Raw genomic sequence first — 18,981 nt, 5'->3', positions numbered from 1 at the left:
GCTCGAACTCACAAACGTGAGATCATGACTTGAGCCAAAGTCGTTTGCTTAACCCACTGAGCCCCCCAGGCGCCCCTGCACTTCCTAGAGTTTAATGACCTTCCTATAATTATGACCCTAAATAGTCTCCAGCTGTACTTGTTAGGTTTGTCTCAATCTCACTATTTCTAGGAAATTCATTTTGGTTTGAAAGGGTGCTTTTTTTCTTCTCAACCGTTTGAGAGATTTCATTGAAAGGTTTTTCTTCTTTTTCACACATGTGGATACAGTAGAGATCATTTTCTGTGAAATCTCTCCCGCGCAGATTTTGAGTTTTCCTTCTGTGGCCTCAAGCTCTTAATAACAAGGCCGTTCTCCAAAGCTGATGCTGTTTGTTCTGTCGTGTGTTAATTCAGAGATGTTGACCCCACTGTTAAACTTGTCTGCAACCTTATTTCTCTTCCAGGTCGGATTTCCCTTGTGTGTCTAATAGTTTTTGCTTTGTGTTTTGCTGCTGGCATTCTGCAAAACTTTTCATCCACCCTGTTATCGATGTGGGATAATCTTCCCGCTGAGTGCTGCTCTCCTGGGATCCGGCTTTGCTCCGAATACTGCCATGCTACGGCTTTCGTTGGCACATTCACCCGGCGTTTCCCGGCCCTTCCCAGCATTCAGATTTGTTTCGTTTTCTTTCACGACACGAGAAACAGACTTGGCCGTGGAGTAAGCTGGCTCAGGTTCTCTCATTAACTGCGATACTGAAATGTCCTTTTATCGTGTTTTCTCTTTTTAGTATTCGTAACTTCCTTTTTTAAAACATTTTCTATAGTGACTTAGAGAAATATTTCCTTTAAAGAGGCACCCGTGTCTGACTCTTGATTTCGGCTCAGGTCACCATCTCACGGTTAACAAGTTCAAGTCTCGCATCGGGCTCCGCGCTGACAGTTCTGAGCCTGCTTGGGATTCTGTCTCTCTCCCTCACTCTCTGCCCGCCCCCCCCCCCCCCCCGCTTGTGTGTGCACGTGCATTCTCTCTCTCTGTGTCTCTCAAATAAACTTTAAAAAAGGCAACATTAGGAATGGTTTTTATATTTTCAGGAGTACATTTAAGCTCTCTCAATTCAAAATGATGAACTGAACACGTGCCTTCCTCCCCCTCCCGGTCCTGAGCCGTTACAATCGCTGTGAAGGAATCTAAGGGCCCACGGCTGGGACTGATAAAGCAGGGCAGGGGGCCGTGGCGCTGGAGAGCCCACAGTGTGCCCTGCTGAGACGGCAGGTCCTCTTGCCACGGCTGACAGAGGGGGAGGTGAGGTGTGCCCCTGGAAGTGAGGCCGTGCACCTGTGCACCTGGGCTCTGGACTCAGAGCCGACAACAGTGCCCTCTCCATTCTTGCTCCCCACAAACAGCACATAAGCCCCAGGAGCTCTGCACCCATTTCTGGGGAAAATGCAGTGGGAGCAGGGTCGGGGAAGGAGCTAAGTAAAAACTAGCTATCTGGGTACAGCCAGAGTTAGCAGATGTTGGCATCCCAGAAAAATAAATTCACATTTTGGTTCTTAGGGACCCACCAGTGTAGTAGCCGGCCACCTTCTGCCTCGTGTTGCAGGAGAGCCCCAGGAGGCGTGGTCCCCTCAGTCACAGGCTCCCACTCAGCTCTTCTGGAACTTTTTCAGAAATGTGCACTGAAGGTCAGGGATCGCCAGGTACTTAGAAAAGGTTACATCGTGGAAGAAAAGCAAATGCCTCTGAAGAAAACATCATTCCAGAAGCAAAAGGGAAATGTTTTAGAAACAAATTGTAACATCAGGGGAGGCTGGGCCTCTGCAGGTGAGTGGCCAGAGGGATGCGGTGCCCTGGAATGTGACCCAGCAATGTTCAGGAATGGACTGCTGGTGTGACTGACAAATCGCGTGTCCGATAAGAGTTCTGCATCCAAATCCACAAAGAACCCTCAAATTTCAACAATAAAAACTTCAGAACAATCTTTACCACGGGCAAAAGATTTGAACAGACTCTTCATCAAAGAATACATACAGGCGGCAGGCCAGTAAGTAGGTGCAAAGACGCTTACCACCTCTAGTCATTAGGGAAACGCCAATCACACCACACTCCCCGTCCCTTAGAATAACTGAAATCGGAGAAAACGACCAACGAAGGCTTGGTGAGGAAGCAGAGACTCTGAAACTCACACACACCTGCTGGTGGGAATGTGAGATGGTGAAAACACTCTGGCAGTTTAAAAGTTAGACATACACTTGCTATATGACCCAAATATTTCACTCCTAGGTAACTGCCCAAGAGAAATGAAAGCGTAGAATGTATACAGAGGCATTTACGGGAATGATCATAGCAGCTTTATTTGCAACAGCCCCAAACTGGAAACAACCCAATTGTCCTTAGGCAGGTGAATGACTAACTGTCTTGTGGTATATCCATACGATGGAATACTACTGTGCAGGAAGAGAGGAAGAAACTATGAACAGTAGCAAGAAAATAACGTCTCAGCGTCACCATGCTGACGGAAAGGGGCGAGACAAAAAAAGAACGCATGCTGTATTAGGAATGGGAAGCGTTTGCCTGCGGGCGGGGGCTCGGCTGGGGGCTTTACAAAAGGACCAGAGGAAACATTCGGGGTTGGTGCTCCTTATCTTGCTTGTGCGACGGTTTCACATCTGTATGCATCATGTTATACGCTTTATAAATACATGTGGTTCACTGAATGTCCATTACACCTCAATGAAGCTGTTTTTAAAAATATAAGTTTATCATACCCGCATTAACAACAGGACGCCATGAAAGCAAAATTATCCGAGGACAGTGACTCTCGGAAATGAGAGAACAAAAATGTGGTAGAAGAGATAGAAGGTGAAATCAAGTCCATCCTAGAAAATAATCACAAAAGGCCAAGAAGCAAGAAACACGAGATGGTGTGGGAACCCGACATGAGACCGGTGGGTGTCACAGAACAGCACCCTTCCCAGCATTTCTTTGGCCTGGGTGATTTCGGACACTTCTCTCCACAAGAGCTCATCAGAGGTTTGCTTCGAGGTGACCCTCGAGACAGGGCGGGCTCACCAGAACCGAAGACCTTTCTGGTGAAGGAAGGAAGCAAGAGGGAGAACAGTTCACTGGAGAATAATACAGGGTTTGCCGTCGTGAGGAAACCCAAAGCAACACTACCAACACCACATGCAGAGAGCGAGTGTCGTAAAAGTATGAAAATATGGATTGGAGACTCATTAGGCCCATGACTGTGGTTGTCCTTGAAGATGAGGGGACTGAAGAGGGAATCTAGGTGATTGTCACATTCTGTGATGGGCATTTCTTCTTGTTTGAGAAATCTGAAGCAAATAGATCAGATCTGGTTTTTTGGATGTTACTATTTATACTGGGTGGTTATGTTATACTTTGTAGTTTTATGTATTGTTTATTTCTTAACGAAAATAAAAAGAATATAGAGAAGGCCGTGGAGCCTAGACTGTGAGGAAAGTATGTAAATCGGAAGGGAGAAAATGTGTCGTAAATCAGGGTGGGGCCCTGGAGTGCCCCACGCAGGCACCTGTGGCTGCCACTGTGTCCTTAGGACCGAGAGTCTTACCCTGTTCTTTCCTGTCATCAGTTGTTATTCTGGGGCTGGGGGTCACATAGGGAGTTCAGTTCAATGACAGATCCTGCAGACTGGGTGGGGCAGTTTAACAGGATCAACACTATATCCCCCCGAGCCCTGGTACCCAGGGGAGTAGCACAGGGGCAGGTCACCCGATACGTGGCCCACTGTGGTCAGGCTCGCATCAGATGACAGAGGTCAAAGGCAGAACGCAGTTTTGTCCTCAGGAGACCTGCGGTCTAGTGTGGAGACAGACGTACCATGAGAATACAACGGGATGTTTGCGTTATGGAAAATTACGAGGGCAGAGGGACCTCCAGTCTGCTCAGAGAGTGTGGCTCCAATATGACTCGAGGAGAAACAGTCTCGGCAGAAGTCATACCTGTAGGGGCCGAAAGCGTGGGAGAGCCCCTGCTCTTCCAAGGAGGCTTTCCCGGGGCTGCATTTAGGCTGATGTCGGTGAAAATAAAGTGAGAAGAGGGGTAGGGGATGGGCGCCAGGGTGAAACGGACAGGGAGCAGCAGATCGAGAAGGTGCCCACGTGGCGGCTGAAGGACGATGGAAAGACCCTGACGCTCGGCACCCTCTGGCGATGCCTGCACGGGAGGACGTGAGCCCCACGCGTGGACGCGCTTCCTCTGGTAGCGTGGCGGGGGCGCAGTGCAGGTGGCGGGGGCCGTGGCTGGGAGACGGGCAGGGAGTCTCCATAAGAGAAAATGAGGATCGGAGCTAGACAGTGTGGGAGGGGGTGAATACGAACCCCATTTGGGAGCTGGCGGCTGAAGGCTGTATTTCTAAACGAGCGTAACATTCGAACAGACGTTTCACTAAAGAAGATACACCTGCGACTGAGAAGTACCGGAAACGATGTTTAACCTCTTTACTCACTAGAAAAATGCAAGTTAAAACCGTTACCACGTACCACACAGGTGGCAGAAGGGCTGAAATGAAGGGGCCAAGTGCTGGCGAGGGGCCCCAGCCGCCCAAACCGTCACCCTGCGTCACGGGGGGACGTGAGAGAGTGAGGCCACTCGAGGGAACTTCCAAATTCCGATTTCCTTCCCTTCTTTCCTCTTCTCTCTTTCTCTTTCCCTTCCTTTCATTTTTTCATTCTCTCTCCCTCTCACTTTTTTTTTTTAATTTTCAGAATTTTAATGCTAATCAAAAGCCCAGTAATTCATGGTCTTACTTTTTACCACTATTTGGTCACAAACGGCAAACGCTATTGGTCTACAACATCATCATCTATCCATACACAAGAGCAGAACATTTTCTTAATCTTTTAACTCTGAGTTTCAAAGTTTAGCTGAATTTCTGTTGAAACTTAGGTTTTAGTCATAAACAATTGAATTAAAAAACATTTTCTTTGCATGTTCTTTGAAGGACATTCACGGTGTGAATTGAATTTAGTAAAAGCACCACTACCAAGTTTAGAAATTACATTTCTGACATTCATCATCCCTGGACTTAAAATTGCTGAAAGCTTTCTCCTTCAGTGTCAAAGATCTGGAGTATTTATCCCGTGGCATACTGAATTAGAAGCCTGTTGTTAGAGGATTTGGAAATGGTTTGTCACATGCTGAGTGTAGACTAATACGGTCAGATATTCCAGCTCAAGTCGACAGGCAAAACATCATCGAGACTTAGAGTTCTGTATCGAGTTCTGTATTTAAGAGAGTAAAATTTCAATTTGGATAAATAAAACTAATTTCACTTTCAAAGGCCTGACATTGTAAAGAATGCAATGTGCACACAAGAACCATTACCACACCCTTGTCCCACTTCACTCTTTCGAGAAACTTGCAGCTGGTCAAGCAGGGAAGACGTTTGATGAGTCATAACCCGAGAGTTCACAGGCTCTTACAGTAGCTGGCTTTACATAGAGCTCTCAGATGTTAAGAGTTGAAATCTATAAAAGTTTATTCTAAATATGCCAGTTACCAAAATATGAACATTTTCCCAGTAACACTCAAAAGTCATAACTTAATTTATACTACTGTACTATGGATATAGCATCGATATACTATGTATATACCATAAGACACTAGTATACTATGAATATAGCATATATATGCTATGCATATACTATAAGAAACTATACTATGGATATAGCATATGTATGCTGTGTATCTACTATAAGTCATACTACTATACTCTGTGTGTATACTATAGTTATATATGCTATACTAAGTTACAATACTTCGTTAAATATTTTTACATTTACATCACATAGTTTAAAAACTACAGGTTTGCTCAAAGTGAACCTTCACTGGTTGGACCAGAAAAAAAGGGAAATATTATTAACTAAAAATATCAATTTTAATTAACAAAAATTTAAGCCTTTTTTTAAATTGAAAAAAAAACTAGTCCAGAAGTGGCCTCATCCCATAAAGATGGGCCTTTGCCCAATCACAGTGAAAGAGACCTGAATAATTTCCTATCTTAGTTTCCACTCTGTGCCTTAGAATCCCTCACTCCGTCACCCTCTGACACACAGCACAGCATCTGCAGAAGATGTGACGGTAACGAGAGTGTATGGACCGTCAGACACACATTCAGCAGAACCAATAGGTCGATTGTCAACATGCTAAATTGTCCAGATATTGAGTGGTTGGTTCTACGCTAACTACTTACCTCGAACGTTGGCATTTTCCCAAGTTATTGCCTGAAGAGCGTGTTAGGGGCCATCCTAAGCAGTAGACCACCCGGAGTGTTCCCTTCACACGAGCTGGTCAGTGCCCCGGAGGCCGGCCGCCAAGGATCCGAGGCAAGCACTGCACGGCCTCCTCCATGGTTACACCCACTGTCCGCCACCGACCACGAGAAGACCCGGTAGGGAACCTGGAATGATGGTCCGGGCTCAGAAAATTGTTAAATGAAGAGAACGACTTCCACTTTGCCTCTCAGCTGGACGAGAAGGCCAAGGTCGAATAGCTCCACGCCTCAGGGAGAGCCGGGACACGGCAACAAAGCCTGAGACTCTGGGTCCCGAAGCGTCCCGCGGGGAGCTGGTGGCTTTCAGGAGGACCGTCTGCAACACTGTACCGGTCTCTGCCTCTGGCTAAAGGCCATTCACGTCTGCTGCCACACACAACTGCCTGTGTATCTTCAGACCTATGACAGTCGTGGATGCCTATGGGGGTGGCTGTGGGAGTGTCCCGTCAGGGGGCCCTGTGGGGCAGAAGCAACTTCCAGAAGCTAAAGCCTCTCCCTAGGCCAGTTTGAGGCCCTACATCTGCCTCTGTCCTGTTACTTGACCTCCTTCTCAAAGCACTCACTCAACCCCAACTGGCTTTGCCAAGGATGACATTTGTAGTTTCCTTGGGCTACAATGAAGTCCAAGATCACCAAAGAAATGGCTTTAGAAGCTGTACTAAGTATGATTCAGTGGTTCCTGGCCCTGCGGCCTTCCACTCCCCCCGGGGAGGACTCACTGCCTTGTCAGTTCCCATGTGGGAACACAGGTCTGCCACCCCACCGTGGGCCCCACGCCCTGTCCCCCAGGGCCGGCTGGGCAGGAGGCTGCTCCATAGGAAGACGGCCCTGCTGCTGGGGCTGCAGCCTCTCCTCAGGGACCTGTGTCCCAGCCTTACTTGTCAGCGTGGTGGCCCCCAGGCCTCCCTCTGGGAAGTGGGTGCATCCAAGAGCCCCGCCCACTGCTCTGCTCCCTTTGGAGACACCTCCCCCCCCGAGTCTGGACGCCCCTCTGAGCTCCTGTGTCCCCACACCTGCCTTCCTCTGCCAAAATTACTCTGCTGTGGCAGCACCTGGGGCTGGGGCAGAGGCAAAAGCCCTTTCCCACCTGTTCTGACCCTCTCCCTGCTTCCGGCCAGGTCTGGAGAGGCCCTCCTTCCACACTTCAGTGTCCCCGGGGTTGGAGGAGGCAGGTTCCCCTGCTTGTCCTCTGCAACCCAGCTTCTCCATGACGTCAGCTGTTATGCCCAGAACTCGTGATCCCCAAAAACCACCAGGGAGCCGAGTCCGATGCAAAAGCAAAGAGCCTTCATTCGAGCTAGCTCGAGCTCAATCCCCTACCTGCACCGATGCAGCGGTGAGATACCGCTGAGAGAGAGAGAACGAGTTTCAAAAGCACAAAGGTTTTACAGGGATCATGGCCTCAGCCGATTGGCTGGGGAAGGGTCGTGGCCTCAGCCGATTGGCTGCCAAAATGTGGTCCCAGATCAGCAATTATCAGCGTCACCTGGAACTTGTTAAAAAATGCAAATGTTGGGCCTGGTGGTCGCAGACCTACTGAATCAGAAACTCTGGGGGTGGGGCTCAGCAACCTGTGTTTGAACAAGTCTTCCAGGAGATTCTGATGCACCTGAAGTTTAAGAACCACTGTGTCTGAGGATCTCTAACATGTTTGGCCTCAGTGTATACAGAACGTTTCTCACTGGTCACCTATGAACCATTGGCTGTCAGCCTTGCTGTGCTGTATAAATACCTAGCACCAAACACCATCCCCAGAGACTCTGATGAATTGGTTTGGGGAGGGGTAAAATGCTCCCGGGTCATTCTAAGCCTGGACAGGGTTGAGGGCTCCTGCCTCCGGCCCCTACCTGAGAGAAGCCCTCCCTCTTCTACTCACACTTTCCACGCCTCTCACGCTCCCCTTCCTCCCCCTTCAGGCTTCAGAAGAATGCATCAATCGGTAGCCTGCTTTCTTAGAAAACATAAGTTACTCAAGGGGAGGAGGCGTGTTGTGAGGTTTGAGCGGGAACCTCTTTCTGCGGCCACGTTGGGGACACAGTCGCTAGTCAGCCGGCCTAGGTCTGCTCTTTCATCAGCCTTGTGGTTGGGGTGTTGCACGGGCTGCAGGGCGGAGGGAGGGACTGGCCTGGCAGGAAGGGGTGGGGTTGGAGGACATCCCAAGGTTGTCACCATCTTCCAGTCACCAGCAGCATCTGCCTCCAGTGCCCTGAGGGCTCCGTGGCGAAGCTTCTCCCCACCGGGCTTTGCAGCATCTGGCGGGGACCGCCCTCCCACCTTTTACCTGCTTTTCACCCAAACCACGCGTCCTCCCTCCTCGCTCAGCAAGGCCACTGGGCACGGTCACCTGCTCTCTGGGGACGTGCCATGGGCTGCCATCTAGGGAGGACTTCACCCACTGGCCGTGTTGGTTAAAGTTGAACTGCAACGAGGCAGGGGACTCATTGGACCCGTGTCCTCCTCGCGGGACGCTTCTCCAGGGCCAGGACTGCACTCAGCACTATTTACTGAACACAGACTACGTGCCAAGCGCCGTCAGAGATGCTCCGACGGATGGGCAGCTGAAGCAGTCCCCGCCCAGGCGCCGTGAAACGCAAGAAACTAGTAAGTAGCTAAAATAATGACCGGTAGGAAAAAGTGACAGAAATAAACACGAGGCCAAGTGAGGGGCTTACGGTCCATCCCAGGCCATTGTGATGGCCAAACCCTGATCAGTGCACTCCAGCCCTCTCCCACTGTCGCCCTCCTGGGGACACACTTCCCTGTGTCCTGCTTGTAGCAAGCACAGGCTTCATCCCGGTGCATTCTTCCTCAAACCCTTCTAGGTCCTTCCATACTGACTGGATCCAGGGGCATCTACTGCTCTGGGTTCTGGGACGCTGTCCCACGATTCCATCTCGAGAATCGCTGATCCTGGTGGGTAGGACCCTACATTACAGGAAGGGAAGTTCAGGAGAGGCTGCACGTCAGGGGCCAGCTCCTGAGGGGAAGCCTCGCCCTCCCCTAGCCAGCCTGGAGGGGAGCGGGAGGGGGTCCTGTGGACCAAGCCCACCCCCGAGGCACACTTGCACCCTGTGCTCTGAGATTTGCAGTCGCTGCTGGGAGTCAGGGAAAGCACTTTAGCTCTAAAAAACTCATTTGAGTCAAGGTGCCTGGGTGGTTAAGCGTCTGACTTCCGGCTCAGGTCATGATCTCACAGTTTGTGGGTTCGATCCCCACATTGGGCTCTGTGCTGTCAGCTTGGAGCCTGGAGCCTATTTTGGATTCTTTGTCTCTCTCTCTCTGCCCCTCCCCACCTGTACTCCGTGTCTGTCTTTGTCTCTCTCAAAAATAAACATAAAAAAACCCTACCTCCTTTGAATCAAGATTTTACAAAGCTTAGATTTGAATCCCTTGTTCAGAAATCCATTGTTCAGAAACTGTTTAGAACAGTTGGGGGAAAAAAGACATCAGATACGATGCCAATAGATGGAGAATTCACAAGAGGAAAAGTCACATCTTGCTTCTTTTCTGGAGACGTGTGGTGGCTGCTTTGAGGACCCAGCTGTGCTGGCCGTCTGAGGCCTCACCCCTTGGAGACTTTCACCAAATTCGTCACAAGGGATGGTGCCAGGCCAGCCCACCCCGGCCACGAGTCGCTGCCCCCGCTGTGCCAGGCAGGCAGCATGAGGCCGCACACTAAATGCACCACCCGGTGTCCAGGTGTCTCGGGCCACCTGGTGCACTGTGCGTCCCAGCTTCTAGCACTGGTAGGACCTCACTGAGGCTCAGCTGCCTCTCTCCCGGCCCCGATGCCAGGCCTCTTCCTCCCATCATGTCCCAACCTGCCCCGTGAGTGTGAGTTTTAGGGGCATGGATAACCTGTTCACTAGAGGACACGTGTCCCCGGGCCACAGGCTACCTCCACCTTAGTGTAGACCATTTAGGACACGCAGAGCAGTTGAAAACACCGGGCTGAACCCTGGCTCCACAGTCTCCTACCCATGTGACCTTGAACAAATCATCCAAATCCTGTGCCTCCGTTTCCTCGTTTGCAAAAAAGGGTAATAGCACTGGCCACCTGGCACAGGCGTGAGCATTATGTAAAATAACACTTGGAAAGGGGCGCCTGGGGGGCTCAGTCGGTTGAGTGTCTGACTTCAGCTCAGGTCATGATCTCGCAGTTCGTGAGTTCGAGCTCTGCGTCAGCCTCTGTGCTGACAGCTCAGAGCCTGGAGCCTGCTTCGGATTCTGTCTCCCTCTCTCTCTCTCTGCCCCTCCCCTGCTCTCTCTCTCTCTCTCTCTCTCTCTCTCTCTCTCTCTCTCAAAAATAAATAAACATTAAAAACTTAAAAAAAAAACATTGGAAAGCTCTCAGACACTGTTGGGCACATGGACGTATTTAATAAATACTAAAAAAATAACGTCTGCATTGTTGGAGAATACCAATATGGAGCCTCTGACTCTGCACCCATATGCTGTTGAAATCACCCATTCGGGAGAAGGATACTGTCTGCCTCTTGGTCTCAGCTAGATTCCTTCTTAGGACCGTGAGCACCTTCACCTCCTTGTCTCGTGCTCTGAAAGTGACATTTCTCCCTGCAGAAGTACAGTATTTAATAGGTCTGTAAGATGTGTGGTTGTAGGATGCACCTACAGCAGTCCCGCGGTCCCTCCCTCCTGCTAGGCTCATATGACCAGGCTAGGCTAGGTTCACAGACGACTAGGATCATATGTATAGAACTTAGTATATGGAATTGGCTTACGCAATTATGAAGGCCGAGAAGTCCGACAACCAGCCACTCGCGGACCGGGACTCAGGAAAGTCAGCGGTGGGTGTGGTTCCAAGTAGTTTGAATCCAAAGGCCTAAGAACCAGGAATGCCAACAGCATGGGGGCCAATGTCCCAGCTCGAAAAAGGCAGAGAGAAAGACATTCTCACTCTGTCTTTTGTTCTGCACAGGCCTCCGCGGGACTGGATGAGGCCCCCCCGCACTGGGGAGGACCGCCTGCTTTGCTCAGTCTATCAAAGCAAATACTGTCTCATCCAGACACACTTCACAGACATGCCCAGAATCAAGCTGAACCAAATATCTGGGTACCCCTGTCCTCCTCGTCAAGGTAACAGGGAACTAACCGTTACGTCTCCTCATGCAGCGGTGCCAGGAGGATTATAATTACACAATGTGATTATGATACACAAGACTGTAACACCCATCTTGTGAGGAGATGCCCCCCCCCTCAGCTGGCTTCTTCAAAGTCACTTTGGAAGCTGCCCCCCAGAGAAGGCCACACGGCCAGCAGACTCCCAGCAGGAAACAGAAGCCCTCAGTCCCACAGCCACCGGCCTGGAAGTAGATCCTTTCCCAGACGAGTCTCTGATGAGACCCCAGCCCCACTGACACCTTGTCTACAGCCTGGAGAGGCCCTGGGCGGAGGACCCGGCTAAGCTGTGCCTAGACTCCCGAGCCTCAGATACTCTGAGGTCATGAATGTGTGTGGTTTGACCCCTCTACGTTTGTGGGGCCATCATTATGCCACGATAGACAACTAATACGATTACAACGCCCACGAGCATAAGGGTTTGCTTTTTTTGAAAACCACAATTGTCCAGGGACGGGAAACTCAAAATGGCTGAGACGAATATCCGTGTGTCAAGATATCAGTTCTCCCTTGCAAAGAACAGACCTTGATGGCCTTTGGTCTGTCTGTCTGTCCCAACCCCGCTGGCAGTAGAACGCTCTGGTCATACTGTTTTGGCTGCTTTGGGTCATTTCAACACCCAAAGCGTAGGAAGAGAAAAACAGAACTGCTAGGTAAGCAAACCAGTTTCCCTGGACTTTCAGGACCTCACCGTGGAGGAATGGGGTCTAAGTAACACTACCAATCGACTGAAACCAGTTTGGAAACTGTTGGAAGGAGACGGCTTTCCCGGGCTTTATTTTTTAAATGACATTCTCCCCTGTCCCTGAAGACAATGGGGCCGGAAAGTCACATTTCTGTCACTGCTGACTAACGGAATCCAACGATAATATTTCAGAATGCTCACCTGTCATTTATTTAAAAAACCCACATCTCTGTCAAAGATGATACAAGTGAACTATTACGTTGTCATTTCTTCAATGCCTGGTTCCACTAAGGCAATCAGTTTTTACTTAAAATGAATAGCTATCCGATAGGCAATATAAAAATCTCTCCGCATTTAGTGGTCTGTCTAGATATCTGCTGGCAAACGGACAGTTGTCTGTCTGTGGGGCGGAGCATGAGGGGTTAGACACCTGCATTCTGGAAGAATGATGGCCTCTTTCTCCCACTAAGCAGGAAACAAGACCTGGGCTGGAGCATAGATGGTTGAGGGAGGGTCTCGGAGGGACTGGGTGTCTTCTCCTTTCGTGCGGCTAGTCCTGTGATGAGCGTTGTTTCTGCCTTGAATGGGAAGGGAACATGGAATTTATGTCCCTGGAAGGCAGATGCAGGCTTATGTCCCCAGATGGCAGATGCTGGCCTCCTGGTAGGAGGACAGCCTTGTCCACGGTGGCCCTTTGCCAGGGGACCTCTCCAACTTTACACTTCCTTTAAGAAGATGCTGGAAACCGGGTGGCTTTATGGATTACACTGGAAGGATGGGTTCTTCGGCATCTACAGAAGAGCTGGTTAAGAAAGAATGACCAAGGGCCGCCTGGGTGGCTCAGTCGGTTAAGCATCCGACTTTGACTCAGGTCATGATCTCGCGGCTTGTGGGTTTGAGCCCCACATCAGGCTCTGTGCTGACAGCTCAGAGCCTGGAGCCTGCTTTGGACTCTGTGTCTCCCCCCCTCTCTCTCTGCCCCTCCTCCAATCACACTCCATCTCTTTCTCTCTCTGTCTCTCAAAAATAAATAACATTAAACAATTAAAAAAAAAAAGAAGAAGAAGAAAGAATGACCGAGATTGTTAAAACTCTGTGTGCTGGAGAGAATATGTGGGAAGGCTTTGTGTGATGCTCAGAGCCGACTGAAAACCACAGTCAGTGAAGGGGCCTTGGCCCAGACCACAAACCCCAGATGATGTTACAAGACACGTCACTTCCCATCTTGCTCAGAGCGATGCTCCTCGGAGCGCGGCCAGGACGGGAACGAGCAGTAGGAAGCTCGTGGTCAGGCTGCACAAGTGTGGGTGAGTTTAGGAAGAGTTTGGCCTGGATACCCGGGAACAATGAATTAAAGAGACATTTCGGAAAGCGAAACGTTCATCAATTCCCAATGCTTAGGGAGAAAAAGCATCGAAGCCTCTAGGACCAGTGCTGCGTGCCCGCTGACTGTTGCGGGGTCCCGTTAAGTGTCGTGGCCCACAGTCACCCAGCTGTCATGCAGCCCCACCTCCAGAGGTGCACCCGAGAGCAGACAGCGTCCAACTGGAGATTGCAACAGCTCAAGGGTCATGGTCAAACTGGACACCGAAAGTCCTGGCCATCATATTCTTTTTTTTTTTAATTTTTAAAAATTTATTTATTTAGATTGAGACAGAGAACGAGAGTTGGGGAGGGGCAGGGAGAGAGGGAGAGAGAATCCCAACCACACAGAGCCCAACGTGGAGCTTGAACTCACGAACTGTGAGATCATGACCTGAGCCGAAACCAAGAGTCTGACGCTTAAGCGACTGAGCCCCCCTGGTGTCCTGGGCCATCACATTCTTATGGGTAGATGTTTGCTATCCCTGCTGATGTCTGTATATTAATACTGTCTGCCCACAGTGATGAGGATAGAACCACCGCTCTGTGCATCTCTCGCTGAACCTGACTCGGTGGTCCTCAGTGTTACCGTCCTAGTAAGCAGTGGCTTAGGGAGAATTTTCTGGAGCAAGCACAGACACTGAACTTCTTCAGTTTGACAGAATTAAAAGCAAGCTGGTTCTGTCAGTGAGATGATGATTTTCTTTCTCTCTTCAAATCCAGCTGGCCTGGCCCAACATACACACGTGAGAGGCAGGATTGTGGAAATACCTCACATCTCTTAGTGTCTTACTCTTTGCAAAGTAGTCAGCAGTCTGGATTGGTTGCTTTCGCTCCATGGCAAAGCAGCAAAATCTGTTCTCAAAGGCTCCACGTGGCTGGGAAAACTTCATTCCCAGCTGGGACCCCCGAAGGAGGGGGTCTTATTTATTTTGAGAGAGAGAGAGAGAGAACGAGAGCAAGAGTATGAGTGGGGGAGGGGCAGAGAGAGAGGGAGAATCCCAAGCTGGCTCCACCCTCAGAGTAGAGCTTGACACTGATAATCAAGAGTCAGAAGCGTAACTGACTGAGCCACCCAGGGGCCCCTCTCCATTACTTTCGAAAGATGTGTTAAGAGAAGATTTGGCCCAATTAGTCTAGAAACATATTTCTCTCATAATGATAAGCCAATTTATTCTGCTTACAAGAAGAAATATCTACATTAGGCCCATGAAGAAGAAGAAGAAGAAAAAAAAAATACCTGGGTAACAGGCATATGAACAAACACTCAATATCAAATTAAAACCACCCCAAGGTACCACTACATGCCTATTAGAATAGTCCACATCCAAAACCCTGACAACCCCAAATGCTGACAGGTGTGGAGCACAAGGAACTCCCGTACATTACTGACGGGAATGCAACTTGGGGCACCCACTTCGGAAGACAGAACTGACCCCATTCTTACCAAATGATCCAGCGTGTCAACTCACCTGGTTGAAATGAGCTGAACATTTACATCCACCCCAAACCCCGCACACGAACGCTTCTAGCAGCTTTACTCACAATTGTCAAAGTTTAGATGCCTTCTGATAGGTGAGTGGATAAAGACACTGGTCCATCCAGACAGTGTGATATTTACAGAGATCAAAAGAAATGAGCTATGAAGCCACAAACAGGCAAGGAAGAAACTTGACCCATTTGCCGCGTGAAAGAAGCCAATATGGAAAGAGTTTATGCTGTATGACTCCAACTACATGACATCCTGGAGGAGGCGGAACCACGGAGACGATAAAAAGACCAGTGGCTGCCAGGGGTTGGGGGTGGGGAGAGGGATGACGCGACAGAGCCCGGAGGATTGTTAGGACAGTGAAACTACTCTGTATGATACTGTAACGATGGACACACTCCATTATGCATTTGTCCAAACCCACAGGGTGGACAGCACCAAGGAGGCACGCTAACGGAGACCACGGACTTCGGTTCCTAATAATGGATTGTTATCATAATGTTATTTCATTATAGTTAGGTTTATCGCTTAAATTTTTTTTTAATTTTTTTTTTCAACGTTTATTTATTTTTGGGACAGAAAGAGCCAGAGCATGAACGGGGGAGGGGCAGAGAGAGAGAGGGAGACACAGAATCGGAAACAGGCTCCAGGCTCTGAGCCATCAGCCCAGAGCCTGACGCGGGGCTCGAACTCACGGACCACGAGATCGTGACCTGGCTGAAGTCGGACGCTTAACCGACTGCGCCACCCAGGCGCCCCAGTTTATCGCTTAAATTTTAATCTACTTTAGTTATTAAGTTTAAATGCTATTTGTGTTTTCCTCCATTTGAATTATCACTACACTATTAATATCTCCAGCTGTTACAAATGTGCCACACTAATGGACGATGTCACTAACAAGGGAATCTGTGTCCAGGGAGAGCACAGTAAGAACGGTAAACGGGAACCCCACTTCCCACCCAATTTCTGAGGCTCGGATTTTCACGGGGCTCTGCTCCAGCGCCCTCCTGCTCAAGACGGCCAGGAAAATGGACACTTGACTCTGAGCCGCTTCACAGAGCCCTTGTGCTGGACGGATTTCTCACAGGCAGGTGTGTGAACTCCCAACAGGGGCTGCCCTCCCAGGAGTCGATCCCAGGACCCACTGGCACGGCTGGTCCCTTCTGCAAACCAGACCATCTGGAGGGACAGCTAAGGTGGGATGGGCCTGCCCCACGTGGTTGTATCTCAGGTGGCACTCTGGGGCACGTTATAAAAAGATGCCCTTCTTGGGGCGCCGGGCTGGCTCAGTCGATTAAGCATCTGACTTCGGCTCAGGTCATGATCTCTGGGTCGGTGAGTTTCGAGCGCCGTGTTGGGCTCTGTGCTGACAGCTCATGAGCCTGGAGCCTGCTTGGGATTCTGTGTCTCCCTCTCTCTCCGCCCCTCCCCTGCTCATGCTCTGTCTCTGTCTCTCTCTCTCAAAAATAAATAAACATTAAAAAAAAAATTAAAAAAAAAGAAAGTTACAAAAAATAAAAAGGTGCCCTTCCTCAAGACACTTCACATCTATCTGTCAGAAAATTGTTGCAATGTTCTGATTATTTCAGAACCAGACCCTTCCGTCCTCCTATATTACTGTTTAGAGAAACATAAACCTGTGCTGTTCACACCTCTGAGGGCGTCCCCGAGATGTGGTACCCCAATTCAGCCACCACCCCTCAGCTCCTGGCACATCCCCGGCTCGTGATGGACTCCCCGGACGACAGACCGGGACCCAGAGAAGCTTCCTTCTCCGTACTCGCACAGCCCAGCTTAGGACCCAGAGGCATTTCAGATGATGGTCAGAATCCCTTTGCGCAACCTCATCAGGAGTCCTTTGTTTCTTAGATTAATAGGAAACAAACGGGCTATTGTCCCACATGTCCACGTATTTCAATCAGTTGATTGGACTCAGTTCTGCCTGACCAGAAAGGGTTTCTATCTCGAGCCCTTTGGATAGAGAAGTCTTGGGACACAGTCCTAAATCTCCAGGGGACAGACTCCCCACACATCTCCCTCTGGTACTAAGTGGCAACTTGGGTCCTGAGAATGTCCGATGCCCACATCTTTGGGCTTTTTTTTTTCTATTATATGTAACAATTTAATATAGGAGAAGAGATACTATTCAAAGAAATAGAAATAATGGCCTGTACTGAGAGCTTTCATTGATGGAGACTAATCCACTGGGAAATGCAAAATGACCAAGTAAATGCCAAGAATGAGAAGGGGAAACAGTTTGCCCACTTGAATAAATTAAAGAGAGAAGGACGTTACTTTCATTTTTATTAGAACATATGTCTGATAACGACCCTTGATTTCCCCCTTCCTGATGGAGAAAACCCATCCTGCTCTACACAGAGGATAGCCTCTCAATATTTACTCCTAGCCTGGCCTCCCTCCCGTCTCGACCTTCTCTTGACAAACGCTCTCTCAGCACCCGCGTGTGCCAGGCCCGGCCAGAGCACCAGGCTCACGGGCTAGGAGACGTGTCCGGGACAGTTCCTAACCCCAAGGCCCTCATTACCCGGCGGCTCTACAGACAATAAAATAATTTGTTGCCATGATGCAAGTTACGTACGAGACACAGCATACGTGGAGGGGAACTGCCTGATTCTGCAGAGAAATCAGGTGACTCTTCAGATTGGTCTTTGCAGCAGAAAGAATTCTAATTATTGTCAACCATTTAATTACCTTCCTGGGCACCCCAGAGGATGACGTTTACCAGCCCCCGTGTACCTGATGGGGCCGTACAACTAAGTCCGACTGATGGAGTGCAGGTAGATGTGACGTCTGATACGTCCGGCCCCATGAACTGCCTCGTACACCCGATCCTTTCCCTCCTTCTCCTGTGGCAAAATCGGGGCCACTTTTTGGAAATGGCAGCACCCCAGGACAGAAAGAGCCTGGATCACTGAGACGTCGTCCGAAGGAGGTGCCCTCACTGGAAAATCTTCAAAGGACATGGGGAAGACAGGAAGCACATTTATTTTGCTGTGCCTCTGCAATTTGGGGGCTGTTTCCAGCAACTAGCACGATTTATTTAATAGCATGGAGACTGGTATCTTGCAGGGGGTTGCTGCTAAAACGAAAAGATGTGGCCATTTTCTTAGCAATTGGGCAAGAGGTGAGGAAGACCTAGGCAAGCTGGAGGGCTGGACATCTGTGGTACCTGTTGACAAAACACGGCAAAACGGTTGTCCGCAGGGACTTGGAAGGCAGACCCATCACTGTAGGCTCCTGGGAGGAGTCACTGGAAAATGGAACATAGGAAATCTCTTTCAACTGGAAGTTGGCTCTGTTTGGAGAGGCAATGCCAGAAAGAGATGAGCTCAGGAAGTAACTGGCTGTTTTTAAGCAGAAAATGACAGGTAATAGATGGAGTCCGGAAATCCTTGGCCGTGTAGGGTTGCCAAAGGTAAGCTGCTTCTAGTCCCCAAATGGTAAGTATGGGAAGGAAGAATAGTTTGAACTGATTGAGTGCCGGTGAACCGTCTCAGCTACATGAAGCGACGCGGAGCAGAGGTGTGGGTAAGCTTGTGGATGTCCCGTTCAGCCCTGGGGCCTCTGAGAGGCTGCCGTCGTGTTGAGGGACAGATTCAGAGGAGTGGAATCGATTCCAGAAGGACACCCAAGAAAGGACGTGGAGTTGTGGTATTGATACAAACAGATCAGAAGTCACTAAGTTTTTGAGATGATCACACCGCCAAGAAGACCATGTGTATCTGGGCCAAAAGAAAAAGAAAAAATCCTTCAATTGTTTGGGACTCAAAAACAATCTTTGAGTCCCCAGCCTCTCGTAAGCAGGAGGCGAGCTCCCAAAGCTGTATTGCCACAAGGGGACAAGGGGAGGACACCACCTGAAGTCCATGTGGCCCTGCAGAGAGTAAGGAGCACCGAGGAGCCCCCCAGAGGGTGAAGTCGGGGGCCGGGACCATGGGGGGCCCGGCATCCCGAGCAGAGGAACTTGGGCACACCCGTCTT

General features: G+C 49.7%; 1 long non-coding RNA gene across 2 annotated transcripts; it reads right to left on the bottom strand.

Moving 5' to 3' along the window:
• Positions 1-1,657: 1,657 nt before the first annotated feature.
• Positions 1,658-15,242, bottom strand: LOC123380530. Of its 2 annotated transcripts, XR_006586437.1 has the most exons (5): positions 15,036-15,238; positions 6,224-6,430; positions 4,350-5,252; positions 3,850-3,971; positions 1,658-3,074 (listed from the first exon to the last, which is right to left on the bottom strand). It is a non-coding gene; the product is annotated as an uncharacterized LOC123380530 (long non-coding RNA). The 2 variants fall into 2 exon arrangements; XR_006586436.1 differs by having other exon boundaries at positions 3,850-5,252; positions 15,036-15,242.
• Positions 15,243-18,981: the final 3,739 nt, after the last annotated feature.

This window comes from Felis catus, chromosome A1, assembly GCF_018350175.1.
Source record: "Felis catus isolate Fca126 chromosome A1, F.catus_Fca126_mat1.0, whole genome shotgun sequence".
Classification (NCBI taxonomy): domain Eukaryota; kingdom Metazoa; phylum Chordata; class Mammalia; order Carnivora; family Felidae; genus Felis; species Felis catus.
This window is presented reverse-complemented; position numbering and strand designations above follow the sequence as displayed.